We start from the raw sequence: 24,406 nt of genomic DNA, 5'->3' as shown, positions 1-24,406 counted from the left end.
TCTTTATCTAGGCCAGTTCACCTAATCCTGGTTATCAGCTTTCTCTCTCTTGTAGGCAAGAGTTGCTGTATAGCCAAAGGGAAGAAACTTCCTAGGTAAGAAATACCAAGGAACTTGCCTCAGCTAGCTGCAGGAGTTGAAAGAATTCTTCCCTCTATTTCAGATTTCAGACACTTTTCACTGAAGCTTCTTTTTTTTTTTTCCTTCTTTTTTTGGTCTCTTTTTTTTTTTTTTTTTTAATATGTCTCTCTTCTTAGCTTTTATGGGACTCTTTAGTCTTTCAGTTTTGGACCCTCCAGGCTTTCAACTTTCCCAGTTGCTTCTCTGCAGGCAGGACTCCCCCAGCCTGTGCTCAGCACTCTGGGTATTCTGTGCAAAGATGAGTGCCTTCAAGGTTTTTGTGACCCTGCAGTTTATTCATGGACTGTGGTAAACTCTGATTTGTGTAATTCATGGAAACTATTAAATGAAAAGTGTGCTATAGAATATTTTTTCCAGTACAGCACCCTGGTCTGAATAAAACAATGGAAGTAAAATGAAGCATTTATAGAAGAACTGGCCATCTGTCCAAACACTGCTCAGCTACTTGTCCAAAGGCTATTTGATGGAATTTGGTGTTGAAGTGTTTGTCTGTGCACCTGTGGTTGCACACAAGGACACTTTTTCTTCCTTAGATAAATATTTATACAGGAGATACGTGCACTTAACGCTGCTTATTTTCCTTTTGCTTTAGTGAAAATATGACTGTTAAAATAGAGCAGGAGAGGAGCACGGTGCAGCTCCTCTGCACAGAGCAGCTCCATCTGCCTCTCGAGGCCGAACATGTTTCACTGATTATTCACTGTGGAGCTCCTGTAACAGCAACAGTGGAGAGCAGCCTGGAGGCTGCTGGCACAGAGTCACCCTGGGAGGGGCCCAGGGGACCTGGGCAGCCACCAGGATTTTGCCTCTTTCCTTTCCGGGAGGTCAAGCGCAGCAGCCCTCGGCCCTCATCCAGCGTTTGAACCACTTGGTGGATGTGAACGAGCTGGAATTCTTGGATGTCAAACATATTTCAGTCCTGACAATGTGTGATGTCACAGCCCTCTGCAGTCGCTTACCTGGGGGTCAGAAATGGGAACTGCAGGGGCAGGGCTTGGATCAGGCTCCTGGATCCTTGGATCCTCTCTCTCCGGCTGTGCCTGAGCCTGTTGTCAGCAGTTGTACCCAGCCCTGACCAGGCTCTGCTCCTCCCTGGCTCTTCCTTCAGTGCTGCCACAGTGGGGAAAATTAGAAATAAAATTAGAAATAAAATTAGAGATAAAATTTAAAAATCTTTATTCCTTTCCTTTATTCCTTACAGAAACCTTATCAGATTCCTTCTAGGGATAATGGGCTCATCCTTACAGTAAAAGGGTTGTAGATGGAGTTTGGTCTGCTTTGTTATGAGAGATGACAACAACAAAGTGAAATTTGGATAAATTTCACTGTTTTACAAATGGATGGCTGAACTAAAAGAAAAAGCTGTGCTAGAAGAAACTTAAAATTCCGTGGTCTGTGGGTTTTTTGTGCAGTTTAGAAGGCTCTGTCTTGTTTTCAGTTTCTCTGTATGATTTATGAGAACACAGAACTGCTTTGCTTTATGAATCCAGTGATTCTCTGCAAAACTGTTGGGTATAATGAAAATAATTTAAGTCCTTTTTATTGTAGTGCAGTGTAAATTCTTGGAAATGCAAAATATGAAAAGATGCACACCTTACAGTATAATACATATCCCAGGAGTAAAGCAGCCCCTGTCCCATTCTAAGGTACCAATGCTTAATGATTATTTCTTTTATGCTGAGTGAATTTCTAACATTCTGTTGCTGCTTAATTAAAATCAATTAATGCAGTTTACTCCAGACACGTCAGCTGCTGTTCCCCCGGTGTTTATAAGCAATCCTTAATCTTCCCTTTTCTCTTGCTGTCATCTCCACAGGCTCTTCCTGCAATGATTAGAACCCTTCTTCACCTTTAGGAATGGCACAGAGTCACAAACAATGCATTCAGATGAAAGGGAAATGCTTGACCAGCCCATCCTGGCAGCTCTTTGATCTCCTTGGGGCCGGAGCATCTTCCAGCCATGCCCTTGGGAAGGGGAACAAGTGAAACATTGTCCTGTGGGGCAGAGAGGTCTGCATACCTCACATAGACAGGAAAGCACTGATTGCCTCCTGCCTGCTGTGCTGGATGGAAATTTGGGAATTCTTAGGAAGAAAAAAATAACAAGATGTTGGCCAAACAGCTGTCAATGACCTGGCCAGCCAGTCCTAGGGCACGGTGTGTAGGGCATCCCACGTGTGAGGGTGCAGAAGTTCTATGGATTTCTTTGGCAAGAAAAACATTGGTCTTCATGAATGAGACTGTCAGAACATTGAGGGCATAATTTGAGATGGCAACAAACAGCAAAGTGATGGGAAGGCTTCAGCTCGAGGTGATGTTTGCTTTAATCTAGAAACATGCTGTGAGTTCAGATTTAGGTAAGGAACTGAGAACTGTCATTTGAAGGCACAGCAGAAGCTCCTGGTGGTCAGCCTGCCCAAAAGACAAAGCTCTGATGGTTGAGGGGATGCTGAATTCATGCTGTGAGAGCCTCTGGGTTAAGTGATTCCAAAGCATTTTCTGAAGAATTTTATGATGGTTTCTATGTTTAACGTGTGTGATATGCAAGGACATAGACCTGATTTCACTTGACAGTTGGGTGCCAGCACTAAGATCTGGGGTTTTGTTAAATCCTCCCAAAATTGAAAACCTTCAAATTACTGGACATTAAATTTAAGGCTGAGTGATATGGCCAAGTTCACAGAGAAAGCTCATGGTCAGTGGGCAGTAGAACATGAATTGTGGCTCCAGGATCCACATCTAAAATACCAGTTTCTATTTCTTTGAGACCTGCAATTAAGACAATTTAAAATTACAACTGGCTGAATGCACGAACCAGACAGACCTGTCAAAGGCATCAGAGGTAATTTGCCATCTTCCCTTTCTGTTATCTCCTATACCATGGCAAAGAGATGGTTGTGTTCCCTGTGCAGACCCTGCTCTGCAGCTTCTCTGTCTTGCCTCAGCTCAAGGGAGGCAGAATTCTTGTTTTCCCCTAAACCTACAGTGCCTTTTGATAGAGGCCCTCTGATTTCTACACTTTGTGAAGTGCTGCTTACGCTGATAGTGAGCAAATAATAATTTAAGTGTAATGAATACATGCTGATAGACAGATAAATCTTTTCCTTGGGTTTTTGCATACTTAAAAATCTGGCCCCGCTCCCGTTCCATTGAGGGCAGATGAGATGCCTGTGAGATTAGTCCCATATTAATGACTACAGAGCATTATGTCATAGAGGAGTATAACAAAAGATTGTGTCATATAGGTACTAAAAAAACCCCAGTTACCTTCCTAAGGCAGTGCTTCAAAACCTGTTGGTTCAGCAGATCTTAAACTCGCATAAACAACTTCAAGTGCTCTTTAAAACATTTGCATTACTGAAATGCTGATTGATTTCTGCTGTGCTATTGTCCAACCTACGATCTGCTGGAAGTATCCTGTGATATTGTTTTCCCCCTGCTTCTTTTGAAGTAGTTACAAAATGTAGAGATGAAATAAGATATTGTAAAATGCAATTTCAATGGATTCTGCCTGATCCTTGAAAGGGACACTGGTCTCAGGGCAGATGGAAACATTTGGGCACCGTGTCTGGCACAGTCTGTAAGCAATACCCAAAGCATCAAATGCCCAAAAGCCAGTCAGGAATGACTCAGGTGATTCTCCCAGCTCAACGTACAGCAGATATCCTAAAGCAAAGTGGTTTTGTGTGAATGTGTATGTCAACTTCTTATGTGAGCTTGGGCACACAAAGGAGGAGATTGATTTCTAGAAAGGCTTCAGTGTACAGTTATATCTAAGATTAGAGTTCATGATGGATGCCTTCAGAATATTGAGATCATGTTACTCTCTCCATCAATCACAGCATGTTTGCAACTACTTTGAAAATGAAGGTCAACCAATTAAAATGACAACTAGGGGGTAAACAAGTCTTAGAGCTTAAGTTGCCTTAGAGCTGCTCAGGTGAGAGCCACAGCACCGAGCTGGGATGCTCTGTGCTGCTCTAGAACCAGGGCTCTGCTGCGCTGGGCCCATCCTGCCCAGGAACACCCAGCAGGAATCTGCAGCCAGGATGTGAACTGGAGCCGTGGGGACTCTTCTGCTGAGCTTCAGATCCATGAAATAAACATCAAACAGGAGATTGAGGGACTCCAGTGGTTGCAAACCTTTAGACCACGACTCAAAACTCTCCAGAATGTGTTTTGAAATACTAAGCCATTTAACTTTTGCAGTAAATTCTCAAATGCTGTTAACTCCTTTGTTGTGGAAATAATCAGAAACTGCCTGATTGGGATCATCCAAACAGCTACTGGCAACTGCCATCATCTCTTGCAAAGTTGATATTAGCAAGAAATAATTGAATTTCTTACCTTTTACTACATAATTGCAACAAAAAAAAAACCCAACACCCTACCTTAAAGGGAGGGGGAGGGCAAGGAAAGGTGCATAATTGAAGAGACAGTCCCTGTCTCACACATGTAGTGACAAGCTTTATGTGATTTTTATTGCAATAATTACTGTATCCTGCTGATCAAGAATAATTATCATCACCATAGCAACTCCATATGGAAAGAGTGATTGGGGGTGGGACAGAGTGAATGGTTCCTTGAGAGCAGCATTGACTTGCTCATTTGGGATGTTGTTGTGCCTCTCTTTGGGTCTTGAAATATTAATGCTCATCCTCCACGTTTGTTTTGGCTTCCGTACACAGTGGGGAAATGGGGGATGTTGCATCAGCACGAAAGCCCCAGAGCTGTGGCTGCACTTTAACTCAGGTCCTGCTTCAGCTGAGGGTTGGGAAGCAGAGCCTGGAGCCCCGGAGCTCAGAGAGCAGCGACCCCGCTCTGGCTGCCCTCGTCCCACCGGGGAAGAATAAAAGACATTAGTGCAGATTATTAACGGGGTGGGGGGCATTTAGGCTTAGCTGACTTTTTGCTTGCCATGCACCTGTGTTAGATGCCTTGGTAATGGCAAACATGAGCATTTGTTTGTGCATTTGGCCCGTGATTTCTGTTTTGAAACCCTCTCTCCTCATGATTTCTTGCAAAATTCATTGTGTGTTGATGTTTTTATTCTTTTTTCAGTAGCATTTCACCTATGCAGAGATGATGCTGTTTCAAAGGCACCTTTCAGATTATTTTTAAATGAAAAATAACATTTTGAGGAATACCAGGTGGCCTGGACATTCATGAACACACAGAGCAGCCATTTTAATGGTTTGGGTAGATGATGAAAACAACTCATAAAGTTAAGATTGTGCTATATGAGTTCATAAAGGGGACTTAGGATATTCCAAAACATCAATATATCTCTACTGAAGTTTTCAAATTCCTTGAATCAAGAGTTAAGGTAGCACAGACCCAATGCTTTAGAGGAACCAGAAGAACAGATTTAAGATATGTGGCAGGTTTGCAGCATGGTGCTAAATCTTTCCAGTCCTGAGGGCACAGTCTGTTGGCCTTGTTCCCTTTGGGCATTGCCAAGATAACTGCTTGGGGGCAGAGCTGAGCTGAGGACAGGGGCTGGCGTCCTGAAAATCTGAATTCCAATATTTTGTCCACTAATTCCAGGTTTCTAGTGCTTCTGTGGTGACACCACACTGGATGGTGAGCGATTTGTTGGTGGTGGCGAAGGAGTTTTCTCCCTCTTTCCCTGAGAAGGGCATTCCCTTCTTGCATGGAGATGTCCCCTCTCAGTGCCAGATTAACTTGGGGTGGTTATGACCCCGTGGATTGTAACCCTTATGGGTGGGTAAGGAATGGTTCCACCTTGCCAGTCTGCAGAGGTGGAGGGTCTGTAAATAACATCTTGGTCAGTAGGTTTGTCACTGAGGAGCGACATCCCTGTCCTCCAGGGCTGCTGCTGCTGCTCCAGAGTGCCTGTTTGCCGAGGGAGGGGAGCACAAATGCACCTGCTCTGTTGAATTGTACTCGTGTCCTTGTTTCTTCACTTCCCCAGCCCTCGGAAAGATGTGGCTTGAGGTTCATCTCTACCCTGAGAGATCAAGTGTATTTTGCTTCAGGGCTGGCAAACAGAGCCTGTAGCTCTCAGCCCAAGGGCTGACAAGCTGGATGTTGTAGAGGGATTTTTGGAAGCGGCACTGTTCAGTAAGTCTGCAGTAAGGATAGGACAGGTGTTCATGGCCCTTCTCTGCTGCCATGAACCTGACTCCAAGCTCCCAAGCCTTGGAAGACAGAGCATTTCCAGGCGGCCCATTGGAACATTGTGCAGGTGTTGACTTTTTGCTTTGATTTTAAACCATCCCTGTACTCACAGCCCAGTATTCCCCTCCTGCCTCCTCTGGTTCCGTGGCAGTGCCTGTGCCTGTCACAGCAGAGCCTCAGCACTCAGGGCTCTGCCACTGCTCACATCCCTTCTGCTCCTTTCAGGGAATGTCCCCTTTTCCCTCTGACAGAAGGGCAGGGATCAGTGAGGGCTCCCACAGGCTGAGAGCTGGACAGAGGATGTCAGAGGGATGTCCCCAGGCATGGGAACGTGGTCAAACTCAAATAAAAGGGGCAGAGCTTCTGTATCCACCATTTCTCTGCTTATTTTTTCTCTCCATACATTTTCTCCTTATTCTTCCCTGAGTTCTGTTGAGGCAGCAGTTGAGTGATGGCAAAAAGGTGGCAGTGCTCAAATCCAGCAGCCTTTAACACTTCATGTCCACCTGCACTCTCACCACTGCTGCCACCAGCCCAACTGCCCATGCTCTGCTCCCAGAGCTCTGTTTGCAGGTGCTGGGGCTGTGACAGATATTCAGAATTCAGGCTCTTGGTTCTTTTTCTGGCACTCAGTCCCAAGGCCGAGAAATGACTGCTGTGACTGATTCAAAATTATCCTGCTCTCAATGCTTGTTAAAATCTTTCATCTCCCACTCATTTCATTTGCATTGTACTGCTTCCAAGCTGGTGTGTGGCCTTCAGGGCATTTTAAAAGTAGTATTCTAAATCTACAAGTTGCTTCCTCTAAGAGCTTTTTTCCTCTCAAAATATAAGCATGTATCTACTGGGGAAGGCCAGATGAGCCTGGGATGGTTTTTTTTCCTGTTGGGGTCTTATTTGTGTACAAAACATTATCCTGTTCAGATGCTCTGAATGTAAAGTTCTGTAAAACCAAACAAGTGCTCCCTTCAGTGTGAACAGCACCCTCAGGCACAGGCTGGGATTGTCGGGGGTTCTGTTCAGGGCCAGGGCTTGGACTGGATGGAGTCACAGGAAGCAGATTCTGGTTTTAGCTACTGCCTCTGACAAATCACTGAAGGCTTTGCTTCTGGTTTTCATAAGTAATGTGGTTATGAACCGATGCAGTTTTGAATCTAAATAATTCTTGTTTCTGCACTTTGGCTGGGTTTTCTACCTGTTGTTCTAACTACTGGGCACTAAAGTGACAGCAAGAAACATTTGCAGAGTGTGACCAAATATCACGTAATTAAGCAATTTGACATTGGAATGCAGAAAACAAAATGTAACAGTAAAAGACTGGTCTAGATTTCCTCTGCTCAAAGTAATAATAAAGACATCAGCAGGGAAATCAGTCATGCACATATATTATTTGTGTGCACTTAAGTTGGACAGATAGGATAATGGATGTGGTATACACCAGATGTTACATTTCCTGAAAATAGATATGTTAAAGGAGCTCACAAGTGGTTGTCAATGCCCCTTTCATTACCCCATCAGTCTAAATTTATCCAGTTGGAATAAACATCTTAGTTTGTCTGAACTTGGGATTCACCTTTAAATTCTCTGTGCTACTTCTGTGTGCACAAGTTAATAGTTAAACACTCTGCCATGCTATGCTATGGTGTTTCTTAAACCCTCTAATGAATGTAAAAGGTAGGAGCTTTCTCACAGGCTCATTTTAAGACCGGAGCAGCAGCCAGGTGGGCACAGGGGTGTTTAAACATAGCCAAGGCCCATGTTTTGGTAATAGTTTTGTCTTGTCCATCACAATGTGCAGAAACAACCTTCTCAGCTTCACAGCCAGCCAGCCCTGTGTCCCTGCACAGCCACGGATGGGACAGGTCAGTCATTTGTGGGAACTCCTACTGGGAGCACACACGGATCTGTAGCAGCTGGATTTTCATAGCACTGTTTGAGCACTTGAGAGAGGCTTCATCATGGAACTGTTTGGTCTTTTGTTGAAGCTTAGCACAGGCACATAACATTTGGAGTTGTTTTAAGAGATGTTTTCTTCCAAAGAAGCCAATACATTCTGCTGAAAGGACAGGATATCTTAAGGGTTAAAAGCGCTCTGTAATGCATGTGATAGTTTACCAAGGTAGTAGTTGGTTGTGTTTTTGCAGACAATTAAAAAAGTCTATGTGATTGAAGAAGAAATACCATCAAGGTGCTCATACCTTCAGCATTCCATGGGAACGGCTGCTCAGCAGCCCAGGGAGCAGAGTGCTGGGAGCACACACTGCTGTTTGCACAGGCAGCGGTAGAAAAAGGAGTGTCTTCAGCTATGTGGTTGCTTCTGTATGTAATGTAATTTATTCTGTGAGGGTTTCAAGCATTCACAATCTGCACATGTTTATTCCCTCTGGTGACTATTGCCCCACTTGGCAGAGTGGGACCCTGGGGGTCTGCATGGACACGAGGTCTGACCTGTCATGTGCAGACCCTTCCAGTCTCCTCTGGGGCAGGGAAGGAATTTGTGTTCCTGTTGACCATTGTTTTCAACACCAGGAATCCTTTATTAAAAATGCCAGCCAGGAGGGGCAACACTCTCGGGTTATTTGACCTTGTGAGCAATGGTCTCCTCAGTTTAGCACTCAATCTGATAAGGAATAGGATAAGGAATAGGCTGCTGTTGACATCACCCTGCTGGACAATGCAGTTCTGGGACAGTGCTCCATGTGTTTGGTGTCTGCAGGGCATTCACCCCCTGGCCAAGGAAAAGATGCCTTCAGCAGCTCTGACTCTTGATGGTGGTGCTCTCAGGGGGTTTGGGATGCTGAGGAGCGCCTCACTGAAGTAAGGAACAGGATCTGAGTAAAGGAGGAGTCTGAAACAGGAAGTACATTTGAGCTGGACAGAGCCTTTGGAGTGTGTGGAATGCACTTGTCAGCAGTTTTTTTTGTGCCAGTAAGTTAGATAACTGTTACTGTTTACATACCAATTGCTCTGTTATTGAATAATTTCTGTAGTAACCAGGGCAACAGTTCCATCACATGATAAATTAATTACTCCAAAGATACACATCTTCATGAAGGAGCTTCATATCATCAGGTTATGTGGATGTTTGGAAAATATGGTACATTTCTTAGCTGGGAGATACGTCCAGTAAATAAACAAAATCATCCCAGACTTAAGGCTCAGGCACAACCTGTGTGTGGTATAAGTGTTCCCCCTGACTGGACTCAGTTTGGGATCTAGTTTTAAGGTCTGCTTAATAAAACCAAGCTCTTGTATTTCTTCTCTGCCTGTTCCACTCACGTAGATCTGAACACAGACCCCCAGGCAAGAGAAAACTTGGCATGGGATGGGCAGAAGGAGGTGAGGATTTGTCTTTTAATCCATTTTAAAGCCCATGGTGCAGGATTAGAGGAAAGGCAGAGGGACTTCTGAGCCTTGGCTTCTCATGGTGAATTTTCATGGAAAAAGTGAACTCCCATGCCAGGGAAACTGAACTTGAGTTACTCAGCCTTGAAGCATCTCGTTGTATAGAGGAATGAGGCTTCCAGAGGTCCGTGTTCAGGAGATTACAGCCTCCTGAAAGTGCTGGAGATTTTGACTCTGGTTCATTTCTACAGCAAAACTCAAACGTGTGGCATATTTTCCTCCTGTTTTGGTGGGTTTAGAAGGTAAAGAAAAGCCAAAAGCATGGCAGGAGAGCAGAAGGCTTAGGTCTAAATTGACCTGAGAATATTAATAAAGATCAGCTCTGCTAGAAATGCACGTTATGGAGCTGAGTGGAAGAATCAGTAACAGCCTGGAGGTTCTGTCTAGTCAAGGGCTTTATTCTGTCCCTGCATGCTCCTGTTCAGGCTCTGCCCCACAGAACGTTGTGTGACCTGTCTAAGTGGGTGCTGTGGCAGCTCTGGCTGGGTTTGCAGCATCTTGATAAGCAACTTGCTGACACACCAGAGATAGGGATCTCCCAGACTGTCAGAACTTGATTTCACTGCATCAAAGCCAATTAGCAATCTACTTACATTAGAGATAAGCTACTTAATAGGGCTAACTTCTTTTTTTCCTTTTTGCTACTTGTGATAATTTTGGAAGTCAAAAGCTTTTCTAAAATTAGTGCAAGAACTTGATAATGATTGAAATCGAGGACTTTTTGTAGCATGCACAGTGCACAGAGTGGTGGGATGCTGAAGCTGCTGCATTAGGCTTCTTCACACACAGTAATAGTGGCAATATTCTGTCCAAGGGAAGAAAAGGTAGGAAAGAGGAACAAAAAAGCCAAAATTAAGAGGTTCAAGGTGCTTAATTTTATGGAATCTGTGAAGAAATATGTCTTCAAAATCTTCAGAGCAAAAGAGAATGGGGAAGCAGCTCTATAATTACTCCAATCAGATAGTATGCCAACAAAAAAGGAACAATTAGTGATGTTTCCCAGTCAGTAGATATTTCTCCTTCCCTGAGTGATCTATTGCAGAGGTGTGTAATTAGGACCATGTAATAATAGGTTGGGTAACTCTATCCCTGTCAAAAAGGGAAGAAAATCCATCCTATTGATAATTGCAGGTTTCTCTGTGTCTCACTTCTTTCCATCCTCCTTTTCTCCTCATCAGATTCCTCAAACATGCTTCTGGCTCACCATATTTTAGTTTGAGTCAGTGGACATATTTACAAATGGCATTCAAAGAGTTAAAAAAAAAGAACAAAAAGGAGAGTCTTGACCACCTAATTCAGGGGGGAAAGTTCCTACATTGTAAGGTGCAAATGAGTTGAGGCTCAAAAAACACCAAGAAAATGGTGATAAATTAAAAATTTATCCTATAATCCATAATCCTATTTGCTGTCCTTTAATTTTATTTTCTTTTTTCTCACTAGGAAACAGTGCAAGGTTTTAGATTTGCAAGTTCCAGATGCTCTGGTTAGAGCTGCAATCCCACCAGTGAAATATTCCTTCTGCAAAAATGTAACAGGATTTCAAAGAGAAAGACAGTGGACCCCGTTGATGTGCAGCCCAAAGCTCCATAATTTGCACCTAAACTGATGACATGAAGGCAGATTTTTCATTGCTGCAAAAAGTAAATCCTGAATGACAGGTGATATTGAACATACAAGAAGTGTCTTGAATCCTGCCGTGGAAAGGAGCCCTGTATGTGCTTTTTACAGGGTGGATGTCATAAGAACTGACAATTTTAGCAACTGAATTGGTCCATTTGTGATGACCTCTAAACGCTGGGGTAAAAATCGTGAAGGTCTTTTAAGTTGTTGACTCCAGTAAAGTTTGTGCCTTATATCCAGAGCTCTGGCTGTGATGGGATTGCAAAATTAAATCTCCAGGTTAAAAACCACAAAAAGATGATAGCAATGCCTGCTCAAAGACCATAACTGCTGTTCCCAGGACACATAACCAGTTTGCTGCGCTAGCTCTGATGGCAGGGACGAACTGCACGGCATCTTGAGCCTTTCCTGAGCTCAGCCAGGTACACTGTTGAAAAACTTTACTCAAGTAGGAAAATTCTGCCTTCTCACCACAAAGAAATCCCCCCCTCAAAAAAAAAAAAAAAGGTGTTACACAGCCTGGCACTACCCTTGTCCTTTGGAGGAGATTGCTCCTGCTGCAGCTGGCTGAGTGCTTGGTGGGCACAGGCACAAGCAGACCCAGGAACTGCTGCCTTGTGTCGGGGCTCTTGGTGCCAAAGCAGTGTTGGTTCTTGCTTCTTGCTGGAGGAGCTCTTCTACTGTTGCCCATGAGAGATGAGCCCGAAATGCAGAGGAACAGCCACTGTGCACCGCTGGCTTTCAGGGAGGAGGTGTCAGAAGAAGCCCCTCAGGTAGCCTGGGTTGGACCAGTGCCCCAGGTCACCCGGGCTGTGCTGCACATTCTTGAGCACCATCTGCTGGTGCTGCTCTTGGAGTAGGGACACACACTCGTGGGGGTGGCTGTGGCTTGTCTGCACCTCAGCCCTCAACCATGGGACAGCTGCAGCTCTCCTCAGTCAAGCCAGGTTTAAACTGAATTCCAAGAAGTTGAAACCGAAATCTGCAGCTGTTTGCATTGTAAACTAAAGATCTGATTGGTGCTTGAGAGGAGTAAAGACCGTCCCTTTGTATTGCTCATAACAGTGAGTTCCTTTCCAAGAAATAATATTTCACTTTTGTTTTATGAGGATGAAATGAAGCTGTCTTCAAATAAATAAATAAATGAATGAATGAACAAACCTCCCATGCAATGTCACGTTTAGAGCAGAAGTCAATTTTCACCTTTGCAGATCCCCAGACAAGTGGTAAAGCAAAGCTCCTCAGGAGGCCAAGAGCTCCAGCCTCTCCTTCCAGAGCAGGATTGAGCTTCGTTTGCACCCTGCCTGCACAAAAGGCACAGACCAAGCACGGAGCTTCCTGCAGGACCTGCTGTGCTCAGAGCCAGGGGCAGCTGTCCCAGCACCCCTGGGCTCTGCCAGGCTGGCACTGGAGAGGCTCCTGTTGGGTGCAAGATGCAGAGCTGTAGTACCACTGAAACACAAGTCAGCTTTCCAAGCATGTAAAGAATGAGGGAGGCTTCCAGATACATACCTGTTCCTTGAAAATATCTGTTACCCATCCAGGATTGTTACAGCAGCTCCTGAAATAAATTACACAAAGAGCACAAATTGTATTTGTTGTGCAAAGTGATAGGTTAGAGATGGGGATTTTATTCACAAGTTCCTTGCAGTTTGATTCTCTCTGCTCAGCTTTACGTTAACAAACAGACTGTTAGGATTCCAAAGCCAGGAGCTGTCAGCTGTTTCCAGAGGGCTTTTAGACCTCTTGTTACACGACCCAGTATCACGATTTTCCTCTGAGCGGGGCTCCATTCCCAGAGAAGTACATCCTTGTGCTGGGCATCTTAAAAAACATGCTTTCAGATAAGCACAGCAGTGGAGACTCAGCTGTATCCGAATATCCAGTAGCATGGTGATCTTCACTGCCTGAAAGCAGTTTAGGGCTCCCTAAATTTGTTCAAATAAGTAAGCATCATCTTTCATAAAATTACCTACAGAATTCAATATAGATTATTAGAGGACAGATCATATAAACGGTATAATAGTGCACCTTTCATCCCCATAATCTCAGTCTCTCCGGTGTTCTTAGATAACTGACTCAAAATGGCCATAACCTGACTCAAATATTTTCAGAGAGAACCAGGATCTTTGTTCCTAGAGCTATTTCTGCCTCTTTTCCTTTTGTCACTAACAAAAAAGTAAGCCAAGAATATTACTTTTCTGAATTCCCAAACTTCTTGCTCTGAATGCAATTCATTCCATTACTACCAAGATACCAATCTACACTTGCTCTGCTACTGTCAGCAGTGGCTCCCACCCCTGCAGCCTGCAGAGAGGAACCTTTGCCATCTCACTTCACAATTCAGACTTTGTTTCTCCAGACAGGGAAATGGCTCATTCCAAGGTGCTGCTCTTTCAGGTGCGTTCCTTTCCTGTAGAATTTTTGCCTCCTGACAAAACCAATCAGGTGGTAATTCTGCTGGAAACCTCAGTTCCACCTCGTGGCCTTCTGATTGTTACTCTTCTGGGTACACCCACACATTTAACTGAATGAAAATGAGCCCATTTTGCCCTCAAACCTTGGGATTACAGTTAGGAGGTTAATTCCAGGGGTTCTTCTTGACTTGCAGGGCCTTGCACTGACTGTGTCTCCCTACAGCTTGACAATGAAATTCTGGGAGCAACGTTTGGCAATGCAGACAGCATCATTGGGAGCTGGAAGATCCAGCTGAGCATGAAGGAAGAATAAATTGGTCACAGCTCACTCCAGTGCAGACTGAACTGTCTGTCAGCTTCTGGTTACTGTTTGCTCTGTACTGCCTTTTAGTTTCTTTCCCTATTTTATATAAAAGCCACATTACATGCAGGAAATAACGCTGAGGTATTTATAGGGAAGATGTTTAGATAAGAATCTAATCAAGAGTTTCTGTCATCATTTCCTTCAGCTTTTAAGCCCTGCAAGTACAGTGCTCCAAATAAAACATGCTGTGGGGAAGTTCTCTTCTGACAAACCATCCCAATGTTTGGTTCATTGTAACACAATAAGGAAATCTTTAAGAAACCTACAGGACAAGGAATAATCTTGGAGTCCTGGGGAAGCATTTATTAATGCCCAGCTGGAGGAAGGTGTTTTTAATCTGTTTTCACCACTGATGTACAAACAGGAACTGAGCTGGTATCGATGCTGCCCAGAGAGGTTGTGCCTTCCCCATCCCTGGAAGTGTCCAAGGCCAGGCTGGACAGGGCTTGGAGCAGCCTGGGACAGTGGAAGCTGTCCCTGCCCATGGCAGGGGGTGGGACTGGATGGGCTTTCAGGTCTCTTCCAACCCAAACCACTCTGGGGTTCTGTGAATCTCTGTAAAATGGAGCACATGCATCAAATCTCAGGATGGCAGGAGGAAAAGCAAGTTCCAGCTGAATCAAACACTTCATGCCCAGCTGAGTTATTTGTCCTGTAAAGTGCTCATGTTCACTGAAAGTTTCTAGGGAGAAAAAGAGGAGAAAAATGCCACCTTTACATAGAGAGAACTGATGCAAAGCACTGCTGGAAGCTGTCACTGGGGTTCCAGTAACAGAAGCGAAATGAAGCTGGTGAAGGGTTTGGAAATTCAGTCCTGTGAGAAGCAGCTGAGGGAGCTGGGATTGTTTAACTGGAGAAAAGGAGACTCAGGGGTGATCTTCTACTCTCTCTAACTCCCTGACAGGAGGGTGCAGCCAGGTGGGGCCAGGCTCTGCTCCAGGGACAGGATGAGAGGAAACGGCCTCAAACTGAACAAGGGAAAGTTTAGGTTGGACATCAGGAGGAATTTCTTCATGGAAAACATTGTCAGGGATTGGACAGGGCTGTCCAGGGCAGCGGTGGAGTCTCCATCTCTGGGTGTGGCCCTCAGTGCTCTGGGCTGGGCAACCAGGTGGGGGATCAGGCACAGGATGGACTTGGTGGTCTTGGAGTTCTTTTCCCACATTAATGATTCTGGGTTTCTGTGGAATCTTCAGCCCTCCCACAGAGGGGAAAGATAAGAAGTCTCCTACGGCCCTTGCTGCTCTTAGAGGTTGCATTTCCTATGAAGTGAACATACCCTAGGTCCTCTGCCACCACCTAAATCCAACCCTAAACAGCACTCAGTGCTGGGGTGCTGCAGGTGCTCAGGGGCCAGCTAGGAAGTTCTGTCAATGCCAAACTCTTCGTTTACACAGAAGAAGAAAATAAATAAGGAAATATTTGTTTGAATTTCAAACAGAACCTCTGAAACAATTAAGTGGGGCTGAGCAAATTCATAAAACAAAGACTAATGACATGTCCCCCACACTGCTTGGCTGTGTGCCCCCATTGATTGACTCCTAGAAAGTTACAGGCGTTAAGTTGGTATTTTTCATTACTTGCGATGAAATATGGGAATTTCTGACCATTCCCTCTGCCTTATTCTTGTAACTGAAGCCACCCATGCATTACAAGAAATCATTATTTATTTGTGTGCAGGAAAGAGTCCAGGCTACTGCACGAATTCCAGGGCTCCCTCAGTGGCCTGATTGCTGTCACCATTCGCCTTTTCCGTGTGTATCCCCGAAGTTTGGCTAAAGCCAGCAGGAAAGGCCAATCATGCAGCAATGCACTTGCAGGCGAGAGGAGAATCCCAGCTTTGTTTGCAGCCAGTGCTTCGTGATTGCTTCTCACTGCTTTTCTGCCCTGTGCAAGCCAAATGGGGATTGTGTGCATGCACCAGCTGGGTTTTAGCAAAGCCTGTTCTAGTGTCCACCTTAAATTTTATTCAGAATAACATGAAACGCAGTTGCGGATATAACCCCCAAGGCAACTACATGTGAAGTCATTTATCACCAAAAAAAATGCGAGGAATGTTGAAAATAAAGTTAACGTTCATAGCCATATTTCCATTTTTTTAACCTGTAGTGCTAAAGGCATTTCTCTTTGTTCTCTAAGCATTTTCCTTTCTTTTTATTCTTTATTTGTTTGATGCAAAACCTCATAATGTATCAAAAAGCAACTTGAAACTATTCCTCTAAATGTGAGAAATGTGTAAACTGAGGAATATAAAGAACCATCCACCTTCCTGTTTTCCTCTCACCTTCCCCCAGCCAGAGGTTTGGTTGCTGCCTTGTGATACATCAAAAATAAGCTCTTGTGCCAAGGCCTAAGTTGCCAGAGCCACTCTGGTTGCTTGTCATGGCATAAATGCATTTGAAGTAGTGGAAAGCAGGGACACCATGGGACAGTGGTGCAACTTCTGTCTGATGCTGGGATAGCAGCCTGGCACACACAGCTGGCAGCCAGCTCAGGAGTCTGGAGGGCTTCTTGTAGTTGTATTATTGTTATTAACACAAATAATGGCAGAATCCCTGCAGGGCAAGGACGGGTTTGAGGTGTTTTATTCATGTGGTCCTGCTTACGAGAATTGCTGCTGCAAGAGGGTGATTATCAGTGTGAGCTGTATTCTCTGAGTCTGGTTGTGCACCCTCGCTTCCCAGTGCCACAATTTCCCTCCTTTAGCCTCCCAAACCCTCTGAGCTGACTGGAGAAGAACACTTGAGAGTTCTGTATGGAGCTGCCAAGTGTGTTCTCAACTGTGTGTGCAGAGGTAGCAGGGGTGCAATGAGATCCACGCCGGGGGGTGGTGCAGGATCAAGCTGAGTGCAGCATGGAAGAGAAGGAGGGGGGCAAACCTGTGAAACTGCAGGCATTTGGCATGGAATAAGTGTGAAGAAGGCACGGAACTGCTCTCCAGAAGCCACGGCTCCTCCAGCCAGGCATATGGTTTGAAAGTGGAGCTGCTGTCATGTGCACCTCGGTGTGGAAAGATCGCACAGCCCGGGGCTGCATGGCAGCGGCTGAGGAACAGAAAATTGGTTGTGCAGCCGTGAAGTTGAAATTACAAATCAGAAAGCCTCGGGATTAAGATTCCGAAGGAGTAGAGTTTAATTACAACAAGCTCTCTCAAGCATTACTACACCACTTGCAGCAGTGTACACAATACTAATACATGCTAGCAGCCTGCCCTACAAGTTGTTCTGCCATTTGGCAATTCGGGTTTGGAAACGTGTTCTGCTGCCTGAGCCGGGTCTTGGAGAGCCTGCAGACAGCAGCTCTGGGAGGCTCAGGGGACCCAGCCTGTGATGGGGGCTCAGTTTTAATCATTGGGGTGATGGAGCTCACGAGCAGGAGGTGCTGGAAAAGCGTGGAATTGTTTCTGCCCAGGATCACTCGGCGTGTCTGAAGTGTGCAAAAGCAGTAGCTGCAAAGCTGGTGGCTCACAGAAAGCTTCAGCTGTCCGTGTTCCAAGTCAAACACAATAAGCTGTAAACCCAATGGAATGTGAAAGAAATTCATACCTTAGTGAACCGTAAACAGAATCACGGATGATAAAATTTAATCAAAATGTAACATTGCCTTCGGGATTCAGATCCAGTGTCTTTTGATGATTAGCAGGATTATCAAATGTAGATGCTCTGTTGAATACCATAATGTTGTAATGTTGCACTCTATGGAACATCAATGCCAGAAATAATTTAACACCTGCACATAAATCATTTTGCAATTATCTTTTGGGAATTATTTTATCTTAATCTTTTTATTTTGTTCCAAATAAAATTAGAGAGGAACACTGAAAGATGACACTAGGTGAAACAGAGGAAGGATAGGAGCACTGTCAGGTTATATAAACTAAGCTAAATGTCTGTTTTCTATTATTTAATTTTTAGATTGACATGCAGCTTTGGCTAAGGACTGTAGAACAGAACTGGTTTGTGTGTATGTACATATAGTTAATTAAATGAAGCTTTCACACAGCAAGATTGAAAATATATGTACTGTGCTCTTTAGCATTAACAACAGGGATATTACGGCTGGAAAACATTGAGCCTGTTGATCCTCCTTTCCCTAAAGCAAAACAGCCACCTAAGTTTGGGACTTAGAAGATTATCAGAAGTTACAAAACTATTCTCTGATCAGGGAACAGAAAAGAGACAAAGTTAATTCCTCCTCACCTTGGGAGGGGCTGGGGGTGCAAACCCCTGTGCAGTCAGAGAGGAAAACTGCCCCGGGTAACCTCCCAAAGTGGTGCTGGGCGAGTCACTGGTGTTAATGGAAACTGTGGCTAAATCCCCATCGGGTCCTTTGAAAGCCTCACCCCCATGTTGGGAGGATGTAATGATGGGCTGTATCTGCAGAACAAAATAAGATAGAAATAAATCACTACAACTGGGCTCACTTGGATCGTGTTCCAGGATCTGGCCAGCTTTGTCTCAGCGGTGTTTTGAAAGGGAATTCTTGAAACCCTATTGCAAACAACTTTGCTTTCTGCTCTGAATCATCACTGAGGAGTAAAATCTCCCAGTGTGTAATAGTCACAGTAATGACAAGCAAGCAAACTGTGAAAGCAACAATGTAGATGTCACTTTATATTAGGCCAAAAGAATGGCAAAATGCCTCACTCACAGAGTGTCAGTAACCAGCAGGCCAAGCTCTGCCCCAGCAGATTTTCATGTGAGCTCCTGCAAACACATGAAATACCAGCAACTGGCTTTCATTTTTGTACTAATCCTTGTAATTTTCTGTACGTGTTTGTCACAGGAAGGTTTTCCCCTGGGTGCAGGAGGGAACGTAGGCAGGCTGTGCAGAGGGAAGGGGAGCAGCTCACCTTCCTGTTGGCCAGCAGGAGCTGAAAACTGAGCCTTGGGGATTCTTTCAAAAGAGAAAAAGGAAAAAGTTCACTGGCCTATTTACTAATTTTCAAATAGTGGAAGGGTGAAGTTAAACAAGTAACTTAAGCAATACTGTGAGCTCTTTGAACCAGAGTTCCCTGTGGAGGTGACAAGGAATAGCCCTCAGGGAGCAGTACAGCCTTTATCCTAGGACCGTGCTCCTGGTCAAAATTCAGCCAAACCTAGAGATTCTCAAAGGTGTAAATAAGTGTGCCATTTTAGTGTGATTCAAGGATTTATTTTCTTCCTAGTGTATTGCCATACCTGTGTGTCCCTTCCAGCTCAGGATACGCTGATTCTGTGATTCATACAAATGTCTCAGTCTTGTCTGGGAAAAATTCAGTATTTCTGCCCATGAGAAAATCTTAAATTGAGATGTTTCAGTAGGTCTGAGCTCGCAGGAAGAGGTTTTTGGAAGTGAAAGGGAAGGAAAGTTTTGGTGTAAACATTTTCCAGGCTGGTCAATGGTGTGTTTAGAAAACTCACACTTCACTTTCTCTGATGGGTCTGCACAGAGGGCTCTAGCAAAGCCACACACTAAGCAACCAAATTTTCAAAGATGCAGAATACTTTGTTAAATAAAGATAAGCATTGCAATGGACTAAACAAAAAAAAAAAAAAAAAAAAAAAAAAAAAAAGAGAAAAGAAAAGAAAAAGAAAAAAAAATTTTGGTGTTTTGGTTTGGCTTGTTGGGTTTCCATGTCTATTTCTTTATTGTTAAAGTGTGATAATACATGTGCGCAGGAGGGCTGGTAAAAGTTTTGGCATCTTTTATCTTAATTTATGATTGATTTTCTAATCAAGTGATCTCAAATAATATTCCCTTTATTTAATTATTATGCAATTATTATCAATCATTATGGAGTTTGCTCACCAGTACTGAGCAGGTTTCAGCTGCTTGTCTTTGCAGTACTCACTTTCAAATCTATTTAGATACAAACATTGATGCTCCTACATCTTCAAACCTGGAAAAAGGTTACAAATAATGAAGATAGAGTGATCTCCTTATATAGAAAATTGAATGTACCCCTGGTTTCCTTTAAAGTTCTTTGCCTTCACTGTATAACACAATGTATGGGGCAGTAAAATTCAGTGTTAAAGGGGGGAGAATGTTTTAATATGGTTCATAATAGTGATTCTCTCTGATAAATTATAGATTTTAACATGAAGAGTGTAACATGAACCCAGCTCCTATTAACATAAGTTATGCAAATCTATGGTCAGGGATGGAATCATTATGCCACACTCACTATAAAGTAAGAGCACAGAAAAGCCTTTGTAATTTGAAATGGAAATTAAACCAAGAGAAAGATGCTCTGTACCCATGGGATTTCTTCACAGCATTACTGCATGAATTAAGAGGTTGCTCCAATTTTTCCTGTATCCCAGTAGGACTTTGACCATGTCTTGGTTTACTACCACAATATCTACCTGAAATTCTAGCATGGGCTTCCCTGTCAAGATTTGGTTTCCCCACCATTGTTTACATTCCCACTAAATCTAAGAGGCACTGCAGTACAGAAAAATGGTGGTGGAAGCTTGAAGGATCTGAGTGGCCTCTGAAACATCTCTGAACAGTCCTCGAGGGAGGCAGAGAAGGGGCTTAAGAACAGAACTCTGTTATCAGCTAAAGGGTGTCTGGATCAGAGTCGTAGGTCAGCTGTGGTCACTTCTGAAAATGTTCTGTGAAGTTTAGGGTGCTTTGAGTTTTGTTGGAAATGAGAAGAAGTCGCTCTAAAGCTTTCCATGGAGATGATGTTCCTGTAGCTGGTGATCTTTTATTAAAATCAGCAGGTAGGGAGGCTGTGGGGCTGTTCTTTGTGGGGCTGTTATTCCAGGATGGATATTGCAGTGCGTTCACAACTGCAGCAACGCTTCTGACACACAAATCAACATTCAGAGCTGGGAGAAGTTCCTCAGCACTTGTTTAGATTTCACTGACTTCATTATGCGAATTATTCATATTTAATGGATGGAAATGGAGGCCTAGGAATATCACTGAGTGTCATTCTTGGAAAGCTGAGCAAGAAGGATCCTAAGAGGAGCAAAGCAGAGCTCCCTGTGGCTGGCGTGGCTGCTCACGTGAGGCACTGGGGTGCAGCAGCTGGTTGTGCTTCCAGCCCCTGGGCCTGTGGAACACAACAGCTTGTTCTCCCTGTGCTCCCTGCAGCGTGCCAGAGGCAGCAGGGCTGCTCTCGAAATACCAGCCCTGCCAGAGATGTGCCTGGGCAGCCCTGGAGTGTGTTTGTACTGATTTAGCAGCTATGTGAGGCAGCAGCAGAGCCGTGGAGAGCCCTACAGAGCTGAAGTGCTGGACAGAGAGGAGATGGGTGACCTTAACTTCACAGGTCACCTGTGCACCATCCTGGACATGGAGGTGTCTTTTCAGCCTTCCTAGAAAACCCACTGGGGCCCACCAGAGAGCAGGGATGTGTTCTGGGGGTGGTGCTCTGCCCCCCTGGACAGCTGCCCAAATTCTCCCCTGCTTCATGAACACACAGTGTCTTTTGTCAGTTCATCCCACAGCCTCCAGCCCGAGAATCGTGGTGGGGATGTAGAAGGGAGAAGGGAAAAGATCATGTAAAACAATCACAGAATGAATTAAATCTTTAAAACTAATAATGATCCTGTCCCTGTGATAACTGGTACCTAAACAAAGTTCCGTCAGAGTCACACAGACCAGGAAGGAGAGCTATAAAATCTCTCTCTCTGGGAGTTGGGTTTTCACATGTATTTGGTTTGAGGCAAGTGGTTACATGAAAAGAACCACAGAAAGTCATATTTAGTAGCCAGGATACGTTAGGTTCTTGAATCATTAACGCTAAAGACATTCTCAAGTGTTAGCTTCCAACTTAAGGGAAGGTTTAAGTAAATTGTGTGTAAAATATTCCCATGTTTATTCTACAGTGAAGTGTTGCCTCACTTGACTGTAAAAATGCACTTCTTAAAACAGAAAGCTAAACTGAACTGGTCTCATTTATCATATCTCTGAAAGCATGTGGCATTTCTTTCTCTCTTTTCCTGGGAGAAAGCAGAAGGAAAAGCCCTGACTGCAGGTTAAAGAGTGTGTATCCTCTAACTGCTGCACCAAATTGTTTCTCATGTGCTTAGTGCACTGACTTTGAATCCAAAGCCTGGAGGTTTAACTCTGTGTGCCTTGAAATGAAAGTACACCTTGGTGATGAAGAAGGCATTTGCCTTCAGGTTGGGAAGAACTGAAGCTCACGTCATCCCAGCATGATTAGAGCTGGTGTGCGCTGCTGACCCGGGGGCGTGCAGCAACAGGCAGGAGGCACAGACACAATCCATTCATTCTCTGGAGAATGTGGCTGCAACACGGTGAAAATCCCTCCAACAAGAACAATAAAGATCATAATTATTAAGAAACCAAGGGATAAAAATATTTGGGAGTGTCGTTACAGTACTTACAGTGCTCAGGGTATGGGGTGCGTGCAATGGCATAGAAATAAATTATTTTTAATCAATATGAAATTAAAGGTCAGTCTTAGGAGTGAGGCTCAGCTTAAGAGAATTATACCATGCTTATAGGCTTGAAGAGTTTGCACTTCAATTAACCAGTGTAAGTCTGAAGAATCAGGTTATAAACTGCAGAAACTCTATCCTGGTACCAATTATTGAAGTCAGTCAGTAGTGTTAACACCTCGGCCCTCTACCTGGCCAGGCTAATGGGCAAAGTAATGACACTGTGACATTTCCACAGTAAAACTGAATCCTTGTAATAATTTCCAGACCTGATTCCATATCGATAAACCACTCATTCATTTTCTGTTCCCTCCCCTTTCTTTCCTTCACAGTAGTTTCTAGAAGGACTCCCCATCCCTGGCTGTGTCCAAGGCCAGGCTGGACGGGGCTTGGGGCAACCTGGGACAGTGGGAGGTGTCCCTGCCCATGGCAGGGGTGGCACTGGATGGGCTTTCAGGACTCTTCCAACCCAAACCACTCTGGGATTTATGATAAATATTTGCACTTGTGGATTGCCTGGTTAGTGTTTGCAAAGGCACAAGTGGGCTGAGGTTAATTAGTAGAAATTTAGCATGAGCCTGAACTCAAGCCTAGCAATACATTTGAACGGATGAAAAGGGAGTAATGAATCTTCTGTGAGGAATAATATCACAAACAAGGAGGACCCTGAAGTCTGAGACTTCAAAAATTCCCCATAGAGAGAATCTTCATTGTATCAGATAAGGCTTCATTTAGAGAAAAGTGCAAGATTAGCTGTGTAGTGCCCTGGTAATAATTGGGGGGAAATTTCCTAACCGGAAGTTCTGGTGTTAATTTCCATGGAAAATGCATTTATATATCACACTGTGGACAATTTCGTCATTAGAATCTGTCTCATCTGTTGCCCAGCTGGCCTTGCAGGACGGTGTGTGGAGCTCCATTGCCCCGGGTGCTCCAGAGGAGGTGTTGGCACTGCACCTTTGGATCCGCGCTGGATGCAGGGAGCTCTGAGAGCATCTGCCAAGCTACAGAGCTCTTCAGATGTCAGCTGGCTCCTCATCTGGCTGGGCTTCAGGCACTCGTGCTCCCAGGGTATATTAATTCCTAAAGTCAGATTTTTGCCCTCTGTTTTGAGGTTCTATCCTTCAGAATTCCTGAATGCTTTCCAAAAATGTCAGCCCCGCCCCAGACAGACCTATCTGTTAGGTAGGTCTGCCCGTTCTCCAGAAAGGGTTGTGGAGCCCTGTCGTAAACCAGGAGTGGATTTTGTTTGCCCTGCCCTGTGCTGTGAGCTGTGCTGTTGATCCCCAGCTCTGTCAGACTGGGCTTTCTGGACTTTCTCAGAGTTGTTGTACCTGCAGGGGCCTCGTTCTGCACACACAGAGGACACTTGTTGCTTTGCAGGTGCAGTAGATTGTCTAACTTTGTACTCAACACTCTCCTTGAAAGTTGCCTGACCTCCTCACTCCATTTCCAATAAACCAGTGTATCTCCCCCAAATCCTGACCCTTCCTGGCACTCAGCTCACTGACCAGTGGTGCTGTGTCTGTTCTGTGGGCTTGTTTCAGTAGGAAATGCTCAGCTCTTGCTCTTATCAGCTGGAGGAAACCTCTGAGGAGAGCTGTGTACAACTAACTTCGGTTAGACATGCAAAAATAAAAATGTGCTTCTGCTTGGCCTTCACTGGACTGTGCAGGGAGTGACGTACATCAGAGGAGCAGACCAGTACCTTTAATATGATCCAATAAAGGTAGGAAATTAATGTTTTCTTCTGCTAATAAGAAATACACGATGCAGAGATTTCACTTTCGGACATTTCTTACTTATCCAAAAGTCTTTAAAGTGCTCCACATTATTTTTTCTTCAGTTCAGCCTCACAGAGCATCTTCACCCAGTAATTGACACTGGTCCCATGGGTTGTAGCAGCATCCTGTGGCACA

The sequence above is a fragment of the Corvus kubaryi genome, unplaced genomic scaffold (genome assembly GCF_017639235.1).
Source record: "Corvus kubaryi isolate FWS band 111438036 unplaced genomic scaffold, C.kubaryi_AGA036_p1.0 37285, whole genome shotgun sequence".
NCBI lineage: Eukaryota > Metazoa > Chordata > Aves > Passeriformes > Corvidae > Corvus > Corvus kubaryi.
This window is presented reverse-complemented; position numbering follows the sequence as displayed.